At 40.9% G+C, this 16,184-nt stretch overlaps 1 protein-coding gene across 4 annotated transcripts in view; it reads right to left on the reverse strand.

Moving 5' to 3' along the window:
• SORCS1 (sortilin related VPS10 domain containing receptor 1) overlaps positions 1-16,184 on the reverse strand; it is a 497,958-nt gene that overhangs the window by 236,520 nt on the left and 245,254 nt on the right. The gene's annotated exons all lie outside the window — the stretch shown is intronic.

Here is a 16,184-nt window from a genome sequence, read left to right on the forward strand (position 1 = left end):
CATTACCTCTTGGCACTAACCCTATCTTTTTTAAAGATTCTCTCATCTTTATCTAGCCCTTGGTCAATAATAATTAATAATTAATTAATAATAATTAATATTAATTCTGACTAAATCAACAGGCTTTAATCACCGTCTCTATCAAAGCTTATTACATATTTCAGAATTGTAATCTCATTAGATCAGCGTGACAACCATGTGCAGGAGGAAACATTATCTGTATTTGAAGAAAGTAGCTGACAGAACTTAAGTGACCTATTCGAAGAAAACAGCTGATAAATTGCCAGTGACCATTTGAATACAGCTGTTCTGGCCCTAAACCCTGTGTTACTTACACTATACCACAGTTTTCCTGTCCTTTTTGTTTCAATTTAAAGGAAACATACAATTTCCTCTTAGCCTTCTTTTTACATATAGGAGATCCCAATTCATTTATTCATTTACATTTATAGAACATCCTAAAATGTGCCAGACCCTGTGCCGTGTGCCAGGATACAACACATTGCCTCCACTCTCAAAAATCTGACAACTTTATTTGAGAGGCAGAAATATAAGGCTATGATGTGTTAAATTCAATGCTATAGATTAAAATTAGCAAGGCTCAGAAAATACACTTGGTTTAAATAGAAACACAAAAATGTAACCATTTCAATTCATTCCTGATAGTGGTCAAAGTACAAATTCCTATAGGCCATAAAGACTGCGTAGAAGAAGTTTGTGTTAACAGCCTCATCACTGTGCATTAAGAAGCTACCCTGGACCAAGAAAGCTGCATCACGTGCGATCCTGCAATTAAGGGATTAAGAATTTAATCTGGCTGGAGATCCAAGGCATTTTCCCCCTAAAATTTGTGTGTGTATGTATGTATGTATATGTATATATAAAATATATATATATATATATATATAAAATAAACTATATTATATATTACATAATCAATTATATATAATTAGATAATAGTCAACACTTTATAGAATTTAGGGGATGCTGCAAATCAGTGAAGACTGGGGTATTATGTAAAACTTCAAGAACTATTGCCCTTGAAAATGGAAAATGGGTAGGGTTTTAGGAAAGAGAACTAGAGGGCAACTTGCATCACCCAATATATAACTGGCTTTCTTCTGGACCAGACTGTGCTCTATCCCAATCCAACAAACAGTGGTTTGATAGCCAAGAATATTTGAAGAGCATTCAAAACTCACAGATCTTATCCATGAACCACAACAAACCTCTTTAGATCTTCCTTCCATATTAACCACCCCCCCAAAATTCATGCTGATGTGAAATTACCTCCAGCTTTCTAAGGAATACCTGAGACTTCTTTCTTCACTCAGTGGAATCTTGGTGTTTGACATATTTTCCCCTACTCCTACCCTGGCCTTACTAGATCAACTTCCTCTGCTTCCTAAGACCTCCTTGTCTCTGAAATTTCACTAGCCCTTCTCTAGGTCCTTTAATGGGTAACTTTTTCTAATTTTTATTCTAAACAATATTCACAAGTTCAAGAACAAACAAATAGATGCAAAAATCTATTGGGGGGGCGGGGGGCGGTAATGGGAGGAGGACAGAGTGTGTGAAGACTGCTCCACTAGCAGATGCTGTCCAGCCATATGTGGACATCAGCAGGACCATGTCAGAGATGAGAGAATGGCTTAATTTTCCTAGTGGGATAATCAGAATGGAGGCTAGAGAAATAGAAACTAATCTACAGGGGGGTAATAATTAGTTTCTTATCATGTCTATCAACTTGATCCTTGATCAATGAGTATGCTCACATTAAAAAATTAAACTCTACAAGGACAAAAGAGGATGCTCCATGAGGATTCTACACAGAATCACTCTCACTTGTGTGTATGTGTATGTGTGTGTGTTTAGCTGAAATTTCAGTGACAGGATGATAATAGAGTGACCAGCTCAGACATACATTTGTAACATTTTTCTCAGAGAGCTTACAATATGTTATTGGATACTTTCCCCTTATTACAATGTCACCAGTCCAGATCCTTCAAGGTGTCTGCCACCATTGTTTAATGCTGTCTCTTGCCCCTTGATTTTTCAAAGCTCAGAAACTGAATCAAAATTTAATTCTCAGTTCAGCAGAACTACATGTTTAAACATTTATGGCATTGTAATAATTATTAGAGAGGGAAAAAATGATGCATTTCTACATGCTCAAAATGGCACAGACTAGCAGTTGTCCCACGAAATTAGAATTAGATAGAGCGTTACATGCATCATGGGTAATACTAAAAGTCAGCCAGAATACATGGATTCAAGGGGACAGAAGCAAAAATATTTAATTTTTGCAGGCCAGTTGGTAAGTAGTTACTGTGCTAAGTTCTCCGAATAGCACTTCTGCCAGTCTTACCACATGGTCCTCTCCCTTGGAGACCTCCTAGATTTCATCACAGTCCAGCAACCTAAAGACTGAAGGTTGGCACAGCAGAGGTCCTCAAGAAATTCACTCAGCACCAAGAGGAGCACCTGCTCTGATTGGTTGGTGCCTATGCCTATCAGCCTGAGCCCCAGTGGAGGAGACAGTGACCTTGGAGAAGGCACCACACCCTGGAAAGCAATTCCTGGTGCCCATCTGCAAACTCCCCTTCCCAGCTAACAGATGCTTCCAGTTATCCTTGTATGGTCAACGGTGGGAACTGCAGCCCCTTAGGGATCTGGGCTTTGAAAGAGCAGATGAGAGACAGACCGTTGAGCAGCAGGCAGGCTGGTGAGCCAATGCACTGGCTGTTAAAATATTCTAAGTATCGTCCCTAGGTATGGGGAAGAAGAGTGTTATCCGAGATCAAAAAATGTTAGGAAATGCTTGATAATGCAAAATTTAATGTTCCATTACTTGAGAACTTATAAATTTTATTCTTCTCATATACATACATAAATCTTTTTATTTTAATATACACTGTGAACCTCTTAAATGCATATTCCATGAAGCACTTTCCAAACATATTTGACTCTAAGATTCATTCTTGAGGGATATCTAATTAAATTACTGTTCTAAGCAACATACTTCAGAAAAGCATATCAAAGACCAAAAAAAAAAAGCAAAACAAAGATTATGAATCTTGGTTTTATAAGAAAAGGGGAACAACAAAAATATTTAAAACAAACCAAATTTGCAAAGAGAAATGGCAGTCTATGCTAACCATAAAATGACTGCTGTTATCAAGGCAAAAAAAAAAAAGGTAATCTTAAAAAGATGTGTAGCACACAGAAATGTTTTTAAGATGCAATATAAACAGCCTTGAATTCTCAGCTTGTACCATTTTTTAAAACATTCCAAAACAAACATTTTTTTTTCAGGTTTTATTTACAGGTTGACTTATATACAGATAGAAAACAGGCTTTTTGTCAACATCTATGCTGTGCAAGAAAAAGCTGAGAGCTTAAAAAAAATTAGCATTCCAGTAATGTAAATATGCAAGTGATTAAATCAAGGCACACAGGTTTTTGCTTTTGATCCTTAATCCTTATACTACGTTTTTGCAAACATATCTTAGTGACTTTTAGAACATTTGAAAGTATGTCTTTATTTAAGTATTTACTATAGTCATAGAGCTGAAACGAGCTGCCCCGATGGACAGAGCAACCACGTTCACTGTATGGCACCACCTAGCTTCCAAGACCTCATGCTCTCTCTCAGATAGCGATGTCCCGTCATACGTAAAGGGGTCAATGCAGAGCATGACCGGTCTCCACAGGGAGTAGAGGAAAGAAAATGTGATTGCATTTCCTCTGCTATAATCATATACCACCAAAGGAGATAATAAACAAGCACAGAATAATCTGTAAACTAAATTAATCCATAAAAAGTAGTACACACCAGGACTGGCGTGGAATAGCAATCCCTAATGACAGCTTGTGTTTATTTGTTCTGTCACTCATTTTTTCTTGATCACTTTTGGTATCCTTTACCCATCACTTACTGAAACCCACACCATGAACCCTCAAAAAGAATATGAATCACAGAAAATACTTTCGATGTAGCTTTTTAAGAAGAGAAAATATCCGTGAAGTTACTACTACCATTTTTAAATGGAACCAAATCTAGTCTACTATATTCTACAGGATACGTGTGCCAGTAGCTTTGAGTGGGGCTCGACTTAGAGAAGTAAGGATGAGAACCGGAATTTGAGAGTGAATGATGCTACACTCCGCTTCTGGAATAAGTGTGCCAGGATTTCCTGATGGACTGTCATGCTTAGGAAACCTAACAGATAATAAAAATGAATGTTTATAGGGGTGCTTACCATATGAGTTAAGCCCTTCACATGCAGAATCCCATGAGACAGACACTGATATTAATCACAGGTTACAGAGGAGGAGGAATCAGGGGTATAACTGAGGCCACAGAATTTGGATGACACAGTCCTCACGTGGCTGCCTTTCGAGAGCCTTCATCTTTAAGCTCATGCTGCACTGCCTCTCTCAAAGCCACTAGAGGAAAAGGAAATCTATTTACAAAATCCAGTTTAGCATTTCTTTGCAAAAGGAATATGAACTCAAAGTGTTTGAAGTTGTATATGGTGTAGACCAAAACCTGACTTTTCTTCATACCAGGCAAAAGGATGGACAGCCTACCAGGGAGAATCCACCTTAAGAAAACCATAAGCAGAAAGTGTCACAATGGGCTAAGAAGAGAAGGTAGGTCATCCATCTGGGGTACCCAAGCTCCTAGGAAGGCTAGAAATACGGAGAAAGTAAGTGGGTCAACTTGTGAATTATGTGGTGACGTCTCGTGAAGATTATCAAGACGTCACAGCTTTATAGAAAGAGGTAGTACTTGAAGTCAAACAGAACCAGACACCGGCTCAAAACTAGCTGAGTAACTGGTCCATCCCCTGGGGTCCTCAACAAATCAACTTCAGACATGCTTTTTTATCTACTAAATTGGCGACATAGTGGATGCCCAACTCTTAATTCCTCTGCCTTCTCTGCCTGCCCCCACCCCAGCGCACTCCAGCCTTGCTATTCTCTGTGTCTAGAAAGCTCTTCCCCCAGATAATTTTCTGTCCTTCCCCTTCCAGAATGAAAGCTCCATGAGAGGAGAACAGAAAGGATGTCTGTTTCCTGCCGCTGTCTTCCTCAGAAGACTGCCCCGTACACGGCAGACCCTCACAGCCTGTTCTTCACGGACTGGCTGACTTGATGGAAGCTTGTTCTTCTTGCATTGTCAGTTGACTTCTGCTAAGCCAAAAGGAAGAAGCCTGCATTGTCTGGCCAGGATCTACTACAGTCCTTGCTCCTAGCACAGTCAGTCAGCCCTGAGGGGAGATGTGGGGCCAGGGTGGGGAACATGTTCTTTACTCCTCTACTGTTTAATCCCGAAACTCTTGCCTGCCATCTTAGACTCCTCTAAGGGCCATAAGGGCAGGGGACACACGTTTGGTTTGCCCCCCACCCCCTGACAAATCCCCAGGCCTCAGGATGATGGTGGCACATCATGATGGTGTCTTCTCCATACAGAAGGTGAGGAATGTGGAAGCCTAATGGACACTCTTTGAACCATGAACAAGCCAGGCCACTCCTTCAAAAAGAAGTAACCTTCGGATCCCAGAGAGGGAACAGGTCCTAGCACATGCGCACCAAGCCAGACTGCCAAGGTCACAAAGACGGAAGCTTAGGGACAGGAAGCAAGGAAGCACCGGGGCATGACTCCAATCAGTGCCGATGAGATGTCCCAAAAGCGGAACAGCATCCTCCTCTAAATCAAGCAGCTGTGGCTTCTGTGTTTTGTTTCTTTCCTAAAATCATTAAGAACAGCCACTTTCACTGCTCCTAGTGCATTTGGCAGCATAAAAATCACCTCCACAGCCAAAGGCGCATGGGCTACACGGCAGACACTGCTCCCTAATAACTTAGGACGCATGAGGTTAAAGCAGGGAGAACAATTTAGGGTTTGGAAAATGTTTGCGAGTGAGTCGACATTTAAATAACTTCATTATCATTCATTGACAGATTTTTTTTTAACCTGTCAGTGCAATTGATATTTCTATTACCATGTTATAACAAACCTCTGCACATTTTAAATACAGTCACCAGATTCCATTAGTCTACCCACTGTCAAGAAAATATCTCCAAATCCATTTTTCTTAATACCTCAAGAATATAATAGGCAATCTACATCAAACGATGACGTTCAGCTGAAGGAAATTGTCTCCCGCTTCCTAAGGATTCTGCCGTGAAATACGTTTGCCTGTCAGCCTAAACATATAATTTAAACGTGCTGCTGAGACGTTATTGTGCATCCTGAGTGGAACAAGCTTCCCTCTGTTTCTTGGATACGCTGAGCTTTTCAGGTTAATTTGCAGAATTAGAGAGAAGGGGGGTTAAATATTGGGTTTAGGGAGAGGGATGTCAAGGTGATATAAAGATATTTCTGCTCTGCCATGGGTCACAGTATTTCCAATTTAATTTGATTTGTAAATTTTTTAAAAGTTTTTTTGTTGTGGTTTTTTGTTTGTTTGTTTGTTTTAATGTAAGGGATGGGTACCTATGTGTCCACAAGTTGCACAAGTTGTAAAATTCCCACTCATTTTTCTGGTCCTGCTGAGCCACTGTCTTTGTCTCCTTGTTGGAGTATCACGTAGCGCTCCTGATGTTTCTTTCTCGTCACGCAGGGTAGCTGAGGTAAGAACCCTCTTGAATGCATTTGAACTCGACTATGTAGGACTCCAAGGAAAAGATGGCAATGTCACCCACATCATGTTGCCACCCATGCCACATATTTCCATGAGAGGTAAAAACGTTTGTCCATGATACAGAGAACACCAAAACAGTGGTTACTCTTACCTCTGAAAGATCTTTCAGTTCACTGAGTATAAAAATAACTAAAACCTGCATTGATACCTGGGTCTCTAACTATTCTGCCTAAGAAAGGGAGGGCAAATAATTTAAACAGAGGTCTCCTTTTTAAGCAAAGGTTTCTTTTTCCGGAGCGAGGCCAGGGGAGAACATTATCCTTAACTAGATGATGTCCACGACTTCCTTCTCATGCACCTGCCGGTCTGAAGCATCTCTCTCTGTACCCTCCACTCCCACTCGACTTTCCAAGCTGGGGCAGGTGGTTACCATCCTGCTATGGCTAGAACCCCTTGCAAGAACACACTAAAGTGACCACTCGATCTTTCTCACAGGTGCAGCTGCTCTCATGCCTCCAAGGCTTTGCACATGCGGTACCCCCTGCTCAGCAGACAAGCTGGTAGTGGTGGCGAGGGCAAAGGGCACTTGCTCCTTCTTATCTTTCAAGATTTCATTCCACGACGCCTCTCCTGGCAATGCCCAATGACTAGGGGACTTCATTCTTCCTTTGATGACATCCCAGATCCCTGTACATTGTATTGAAACGGTCAAGGCTCACAGTTTTCTGTGTTAATAGACTCTGTTCTCTGAAGGCAGGACTCGTTCATATTTACACTTTCACGCTTCTTTCTGCCCGTTTCTCTGTTTCAAGGCTGGGCTCAAATACCCCTTCCTTAACTGAACTTTCTCACATCCCTTTGCAGAATGAGCTCAGACTCATCCGAATGACTCCTATACTGGTTTTATATTCTGTGGTGTGTGACCTTATCTGGTGCTGCTCGCCCCAGCTGCCACCAGCTGCTAGGGAGCACAGTGCATTTACCCTTACTCTTCTGTCCCTCCAACATTGTAGTTGCTTCTTGAAATCCAGAAGGGGCTCCAACCATGGTGCTGACTGAACTGAACACTACTTCTCTTAAATGTTGTTGTCTGTTATTGCAAAATATAATTGGAGAAATTTCACAATAGGTAATTGTATTTCTTTTTGCAGGGTGAGGGGGCAAGAAAATTTTAGGGCTTTCCTACCCTGAGTTTATGTCAGGCAAGAGTCATTAGACATACATATAAGAGAATTTAAGGCCTTACTTAGGAAGAACTTATACAAATATGTACACAAAATATCTTAGACATTGTTAAAGTACTCAATATAAATATAGCAATGGAAAACAAAGCATGCATTTATCAGTTACACAAAGATAAATTGGGAGGGGGGGCATTCAACTTTGCCAAGGGCTCTCTCTTCTGATATGACCCTGATGGCCAGGCATTTCTGATCCATCACACAGTGTGTTACCCCACGCTCATACCTGCTTGCCAAACTGTTTATAAGTAATAATAGTGAATGCTTACTGAACACTTAAAACACACCACACACTGGCTAAAGCACTTTACAGGGATCTGGCTCGGTTAATTCTCATGGCATTCCCTGAGTTAACTACTGGTATGATTCACATCTTATGGATGAGGAGATTGAAACTTAGAGAGGATGACTGATTTGCCCAGCACTACATGACAACAGTGACCTGAGCTTGATTCAGACCTGGGTAGTTAGTCTCTGAAGCCTAGATACTTAATATAGACATGGAGGAGCTCATGTTTTGAAACTGCGCTCTTTATAGAAGGATAGTTTGTCTGAAAAAAAGAAATAGGATGGAATTTTCCAGCGAAGCATACGGAACTTAGATCACCTGCCTCTCAAACAGTGAGGCACCACTATGCACCATATCTGCCAGTTATCATCCTAAAGTCAATTTTGTGTTTGAAGGAGGACCCCCAGGCATCGAACAAGCCAAGACTGAAAGGTATTGACAGTACTAGAGACCACTGCAGACTTTCCCCCTGGTTGTGAAGAGTTCCACACAGGAAATGGCATATAGAATACATATATATATGTATGTATATATGTATATACATGTATACATATATACATATATGTATATATGTACACACACACACACACACACACACACACATATATATAGAATCTCCTGCATTTTGCCATCCTTGTCAGAAAACAAATTTGAGCTATAATTGCTAATTGTCACATGTGACTTCTGTCCGAGCACTCCACTCTCTTCCAGGACACCCTGTTTGGCTAAAGCAGCACCGTAATTGTCTTGCCTTGGGAATAGGCAAACAGTAGTGAAATGTTTATTGAATGAAGCCAATGTTACTTGCTCCTCCTTGCCCTTCAATCAGAACATGCACATGAAAATTATGAAAAACATCAAAAACTAATGATGTACTATATGTTAGCTAATTGACCATAATAAAAATTGTGAAAAATATATTCTAGAAGCATAAGCAACTTAAATGTTTAATGGTGTCAATGGGTTGTATTTGATTCCCTGATTATAAATGATCCAATTATCCAAAGGTGTGGAAGTTGTTCTCTGGGTGTCATGGTCTAGGGTCAAATCATTAGGGTCTGTTTCCCGTAGATGGACAGAACGTCATCTTCACATGATGGTGCACAACTGAGCTTCTGCTACCTTGAGTTTTCTGAAAGTTAAGTGAATGAAAAATGAGTGAGATGCTTCCTCATATGTAATTGGAGAGGGCTGGACTAGCTGATCTCTAGCCTTGTTTGTAATATTATAGAATTCCTGTAGCTGGAGGAGTTTGGGGGACTTCTGCATCCATAGGGAAGCCTACAACACACTTCTGAGAAGTAAGGCTTAGAAAAAAATACCATCCCGAAACTGTATGAGATAATCAGCGCTTAAAGTGTGGAGATGGAGGTATATCCTTTGCCTGTTACATCCTATCTATTTTCTTCTTAGTTTCTTTATAAGTGAAATGATTGAGACTGGCCAAGAAAACATGCTTTGTTCATTGTTGCATATCACTGCAAGATTTTATAATATCACCATTTCTGTGTTCCAATTACTTTCAGGAAAGCTAAAAATTCTAGACTATTAAAACTTCAATAAGATCTGAGAAATGTTTTCATCTCTATTCAATGGTTTTCTCTTTTTCCTTTTTTTTTTTTTTTTTTTTTTTTTAAGCAGTGGGAGAGTTTAAGCCCTACTCTAACTATACATTCAACAGATAGGGAGCTATCCTCATTGAAGCAACTGTCTGCCCTTCCAACCTGTGTCCCCCCCACCCGCCCCTGCCAACCCCCACACATCCTAGTCTTCCTCTTTTAGTAATTCTTTAACATTTTCACACAGCTTCCAGGGATCAAAAAAGCAGTTTTCACACAATGGAACAGGCTCAACTATATGATTCTGCAGATGAAGAAACTGAGAGTCAGGGTAGAGTAAGTCAAGCATTCAGGTGAGCCTTGAGTCATGAAGAGAACCCAGGTTTTCTGATTCTCATGCCAAAGCACTTCTCAGAATTACAGGTTATCAAATATGAAAAATACTTTCATCTCATCTGAGAATAAAATTCACTTTATAAAGCCTATCCATCTTAGAACTGATTAATACTATAAGGAAGGAACATAATACTATATGGGAAAAAGCCGATTCTCCTCCAAAACCAAACAAACAAAAAACCACAGAGGCTTAGATGTTTAAGAAACCTGCACAATTGCTCTTTGGAATCATACCAAACTAAAACAATGGCAACATTTGGGAAAGGAACCAGGACTAGAGCTGATAGTCAAAGAGGATATTAAAAATTTTTAAATGACATATAATCCTTACAGAGAATGTACTCCAGTATCCGTCATGGAATAGATTAAACAAACAAGCAAAAAAGCCCAGAAACCCTTGTCTCACTGGTGTGTGCCCCCTCCATTCTGCATGCAGTGATATCGAACTGACCCACAGGCAAAATCCCTTCCACAGGGCACCTGGGTGGCTCAGTGGGTTAAGCCTCTGCCTTCGGCTCAGGTCATGATCTCAGGGTTCTGGGATGGATTCCCACATCGGGCTCTCTGCTCCGCAGGGAGCCTGCTTCCTCCTCTCTCTCTCTGCCTGCCTCTCTGCCTACTTGTGATCTCTGTCTGTCAAATAAATAAATAAAATCTTTAAAAAAAAAAAATCCCTTCCACAAAATCTGGGTGATGCAGCTAACCAGGGACAGAGTTCTAATCTATACCATCACTTGAGGCCACACTGACATTCATCCACAAGTATCCAGCAGAATGGCCTGGTCCTACTGCCCTCAGATTTTCCAATTTTGTTTAAAAAGCAAAGTAATATCAGAAAAACTGGCAGTCCCATCCACAGTCTTAAAACAGCCCCTTCCCTTGGGAAGCCTGGGTGGCTCAGAGGGTTAAGCGTCTGCTTTGGGCCCAGGTCTTAATCTCAGTGTCTTGGGATACAGCCTTGCGACAGGTTCCCTGCTCAGCAGGGAGCTTACTTCTCCCTATTTCTCTATCTGCTCATGCATGTGTTCTCTCTTGCTTTCAAATAAAATAAAATCTTAAAAAGAAAAAAAAGTAGTCCCTTCCCTGAATTCTTACATGCTTCAAGATGAACAGAGTATAAATTAAAAGACTCAGATCCTTTTCTGTAGCATTGGTGGCACCTGAAGACATGGTAACAGGTGCTGCAAAATGTTTGCTAGAATCCAAGCCTGATTCTTTGCAACCAAGCATACTGCGCAGCTCCCGAGGAGTTAATCTAATTACTAGAAACGGTGTAGCGCTATAGTGCGGTGGCCCATTCACTCACGCATTCAACAATTATGTATGTTGTGTTGTGTCTCCCATGTTCCATGCTCCCTTGTTCTGGGCCCTGGCAATTAAAAAGAGAAAGGAACGGGGCGCCTGGGTGGCTCAGTGGGTTAAGCCGCTGCCTTCGGCTCAGGTCATGATCCCAGGTCCTGGGTTCGAGCCCCACATCGGGCTTTCTGCTCAGCGGGGAGCCTGCTTCCTCCTCTCTCTCTGCCTGCCTCTCTGCTTGCTTGTGATTTCTCTCTGTCAAATAAATAAATAAAATCTTTAAAAAAAAAAAAAAAGAGAAAGGAAAACACACACACACACACACACACACACACACACAAGGACAACAAAAACAACTACAAAATTGCTCTTCTTGCAGAGGTTAAATTCCAGTGGGGAGAGACAGATTGTAAGCATAGACACGAACATATAATTTTTCAGGGGATGGTAAACTCCATGAAGGAAAAGAAGACTAAGGAGGACGGAGAGCAAAGATGGGGTGTGCAACTTTACACAGCATGGTCAGAGAGAGGCCGCTGTGATCAGGCCTTTGGGAATACACTGGAACGACAGAAAGCGGGCAAGTACGTACGGTGAGAAAAGCTAGTACAGGCAATGGGAAGAGCAAGTACCTGGACGTTAACTGAGGTCCCAGCTCAGAGTGTGTGACTCACGGAAAGGAGGTGAGCACAGCCAGGGCGGAGGCTATAAACAAGGAGGAGAATGGAAACATAGTTGGCCACTTCATGAAGACAATAGCACCTCCACCACACCGAGACTTCCAGGCCCTGTTAAGCCTTTGGAAGGTACTGAGAAGGGGAAGCATGATCCTAGCAACATCTTAATAGCACAAAAGTGCTGGGAGCTTCGTTTCCGTGCCTGTAAAAAGGGGATAAAATGGTATCCGTTTTCATAGGATTGTTGGAAGGCTTAAAGGAGATGCTCTCTGAACGTTCTCGATGTGTAGCAAGAATTTATCAATGTAAACAGTTATTATTGTAGGTGGTCATTGGTTTAAGAGAATATGCTTCCAAGGAACAGATTGAGGAGATATAATCTGAAGGTCCAAAGGGCGAAAATGATATAGAACGTAATAGATCACTGACTTAGAACAACTTATTTGAAATCCCAGAGGAAGGGGGAAAAAAAAAACAACAGAAAAAAAATGTAAAGGGAAGTGAGATGCAGCGTGGTTTCTTAAAACAGATCATTCTCCTTGATATAACATTCCTAGAAGTTAGTTAGCAGGACACATTGATAATGGTGGGGACTATGTAATCTGTATGTGGGAGTTTAGGGGATGAAACACTATATCCTTAAGCAGATCTCACTCTCACAAAACAGAAAACACCGTTTGATGGAGGTGAGTTGGTGGCACATTATTTTAGAGAACTCATTTCTGAATAGAACTTACATCTGATGCCATGACCCAGATTCTTCCTAAAATATTTTGGTCCTATAACTTACTATTTCTCAACCCCCAAAGCCACCCAAACTCATTTTCTACACATAACCCTGCTTTTTACATTCCTACTGCTTCAAACTATAATTCTCTCTTTCTCTCAAACATAATGTCCTCTAATTCACCTCCATTAAGCACCATTTTCAATTTTCAATTGCTGGCTACAGTTTCTAATTGCACCAGTAACTCCTTCAACTCAAGGCCTCTAGACTTTTTCTCTCACTTCAGAACATTTAGTGTTTATGTGTCTACCTTACAAGAAAAGCGATGAGGTGTCACCCTTTCAAAAGGAGTCAGCGCCAGGTCTCGTCACAGTAATGGGCTCTGAAGTTGCCAGTGCAGGCTTTGCCAATGACCTGCTGAGTGACCTTGGGCAAGTTGCCCAACATCTCTGGGCTGTATTTTTTAATAATGCTGATTGGCCTCACAAGGTTGCTGGGCGGAATCACTAATCGACCTGATTGTGAAACACTTAGTCAATAGAATCCTTTATAAATATTTACTAATATACAATGAGCTCATTGCATTTCAGAGCCAAAGAATTTGCATCATCAGAGAAAACACTATCTGGACCCTGAAATAATAGTCAAACGTTGTGCCTGAAATGGATCGTTTCTCTTAAATAAAAGTCTACTGGCATTTTGGGATGGTTTAGGTTTCTTATCCTAAGTGATGGGAGTGAATCAGATCAGAGTAGTTTAGTTACCCACTAAATAAAGGAAAGAGTGATTCTAGTCCATTAAAGCAGTAAAATGAATGCAGCCATCAAAAGAAATGAACCCCTGCCATTTGCGACGACGTGGATGGAACTAGAGGGTATTATGCTTAGCGAAATAAGTTAATCAGAGAAAAAACAACTATCATATGATCTCCCTGATATGAGGAAGTAGAGATACAATGTGGGGAGTTTGGGGGGGTAGGAAAAGAATAAATGAAACAAGATGGGATCAGGAGGGAGACAAACCATAAGAGACTCTCAATCTCACAAAACAAACTGAGGGTTGCTGGGGGGAGGGGGGTCGGGAGAGGGGGGTGGGGTTATGGACATTGGGGAGGGTATGTGCTATGGTGAGTGCTGTGAAGTGTGTAAACCTGGTGATTCACAGACCTGCACCCCTGGGGCTAATAATACATTATATGTTTATAAAAAACTTAAAAAATATTTAAAAAAAAAGCTGAACCTACCTCTAAAAAATAATAATAAATAAAATAGTTTTTTAAAAAGCAGTAAAATAATATGCAGGGGGGAAAGTATTCAACACTCCTATAGTAACATGTGTGTACAACTGAGCTTATCACTCAACAAACCAGATGAACCGGGGCCTGGGCTGGATACTAGGGATGAAATATTCAATAAAACAAGGACTCCCGTCTCAAGGAGCATGCATTTTAGCGTAAGAGACAATCTATCCCACCAATAAAATTATTTGATATTTTGCTGTTTATATAAGTTCTCAGATGAAGATAAAACAGACTAGGAGTCCCTGGGTAGTTAAGTCGAATAAGCATCCAACTCTTGATTTTGGCTCAGGTCATGATCTTGGGGTTGTGAGATGGAGTCCCTAGTCCAGCTCTGTGGAGTCTGGTTAAGATACTCTTTTTCCCTTTGCTTATCCCTATGTTCTCTCACTCTCCCTCCTTCCCCCTCTTAAAAATTAAAAAAAGAAAGAAAGAAAGAAAAAGAAAGAAAGAAAGAGAAAGAAAGAAAGAAAGAAAGAAAGAAAGAAAGAAAGAAAGAAAGAAAGAACGAACGAACAGGGTATTGCTATAAAAAGTGGCAGCATGGTGCTTACTTCCGTTCGGATGGCCTTGGAAGACTTCTCCGGGCAGATGAACTAAGCTGGGGAGGGAAATGGGTGTACATGGAAAACAGAAGAAATTACAGCTTCAAAGGCCTTAAGGTATATTCAAGGAACCGAAGAAAGCGGCAAGCTTATAGCTCAGAGGGTCATGAGTGGAGAGAAACAGGCAGAGGCTGGATCAGGCCAAAAGCCTTCCTTGGAGGACAGTGTAAGAAGGTTGGGTTTTCTCATTGGTGAGATGGGAAGGCACCCAAGGGATGTGATCAAAAATATGACAGAAACTGACATTTTTTAAATGGTCATTTTTGTCTGCTGTGTGTAGAATATATTAGAGAACAGCAAGAGTAAGAAAAGCAGGGAGTCCAGCTAGGGGATAAGGATGGCTTGGAGACAGGACTTAGTCTAGCAGTCCTCCTTAGGCTTCGTTTTTCAGTGAGGAATACTTATAGGCCATCATCAAATTATCAACTGCACCAGAACACACAGCTTATAATTATTTTTATCGACAATTTCTAATAATTTCTATTTGTTATTTACAACATTTTCCAGTTACAATAATTTTTTCAGTTTACGCTTTTTAGTGTAATCCTATGGGATTCAGTACAGGAAACTTCCTTTCCCTGTAGGACTAGGCAACACCCGTGATTTCTGATTACAGATACCCTGGATGGGATGTGGCTTCTTTGACATTGAGGGTGAACATTTTATAAGCAACATGAATAATTCAGCAGTGTATTAGTTGTGCTTTATTATTACCGTTTACTTCAACCTGAACAATACTTTGAGAGTTATGGACTTTTTTTTTTTTTTTTAAATCAACAGAAGCTCATCTATCACTTTGCATCCAAGGGAGCTACCAGATTATAGAGTTTGCTATTTATAGCAACAATTGTGATTCGAAATGAGAATCAGTATTTTGCTCCCCTGCCATCTAACCTTAGGTCAGGCGCAGGATCTACAGATGGAATTTTACAGGAAGTGAAATGAAAGCACATAGCTGGAGATTAATGCCAGAGAAAGTGCTCAAGGGAATGCACTCTCTGGCTGCTTCCCAGAAGAAAAATGGTCAATAATGTGGACTGTGTGTCAAAGCTACATGGAGGGGTGGCAGAGAAGTGACAGGCAGGATGCCCCAGCCTTTCCACATCAGGGCATGAGCCTAATTCTCTGAAAATGAAGGATGATCTCCCAAAATTCTGTTCAGAGACTGCCTCGTTAAAGAAGTCTCCAGGACTTGTTAAATCTTCAGCTCTTATTAAGTACCATTTATGTGGTTAGCTGTGAGCTATACTTCCCTCCCACACTGCTGTGTAACTTCTTATGTCCCTTGCAAATTACCACCACCATCAGCACCCACTTAATCAGTCCCTCCATCCTGTACCCAAAGATGTGGTTCAGTAAGAGGGTTTTCTAGAAGCTTCCCATGGACGGAGACCAGGCCTGTCTGGTATCCTCTGCACTCAGCATAAAGGCTTCAGTAATTAGG

This window comes from Lutra lutra, chromosome 14, assembly GCF_902655055.1.
Source record: "Lutra lutra chromosome 14, mLutLut1.2, whole genome shotgun sequence".
In the NCBI taxonomy this organism is placed as follows: domain Eukaryota; kingdom Metazoa; phylum Chordata; class Mammalia; order Carnivora; family Mustelidae; genus Lutra; species Lutra lutra.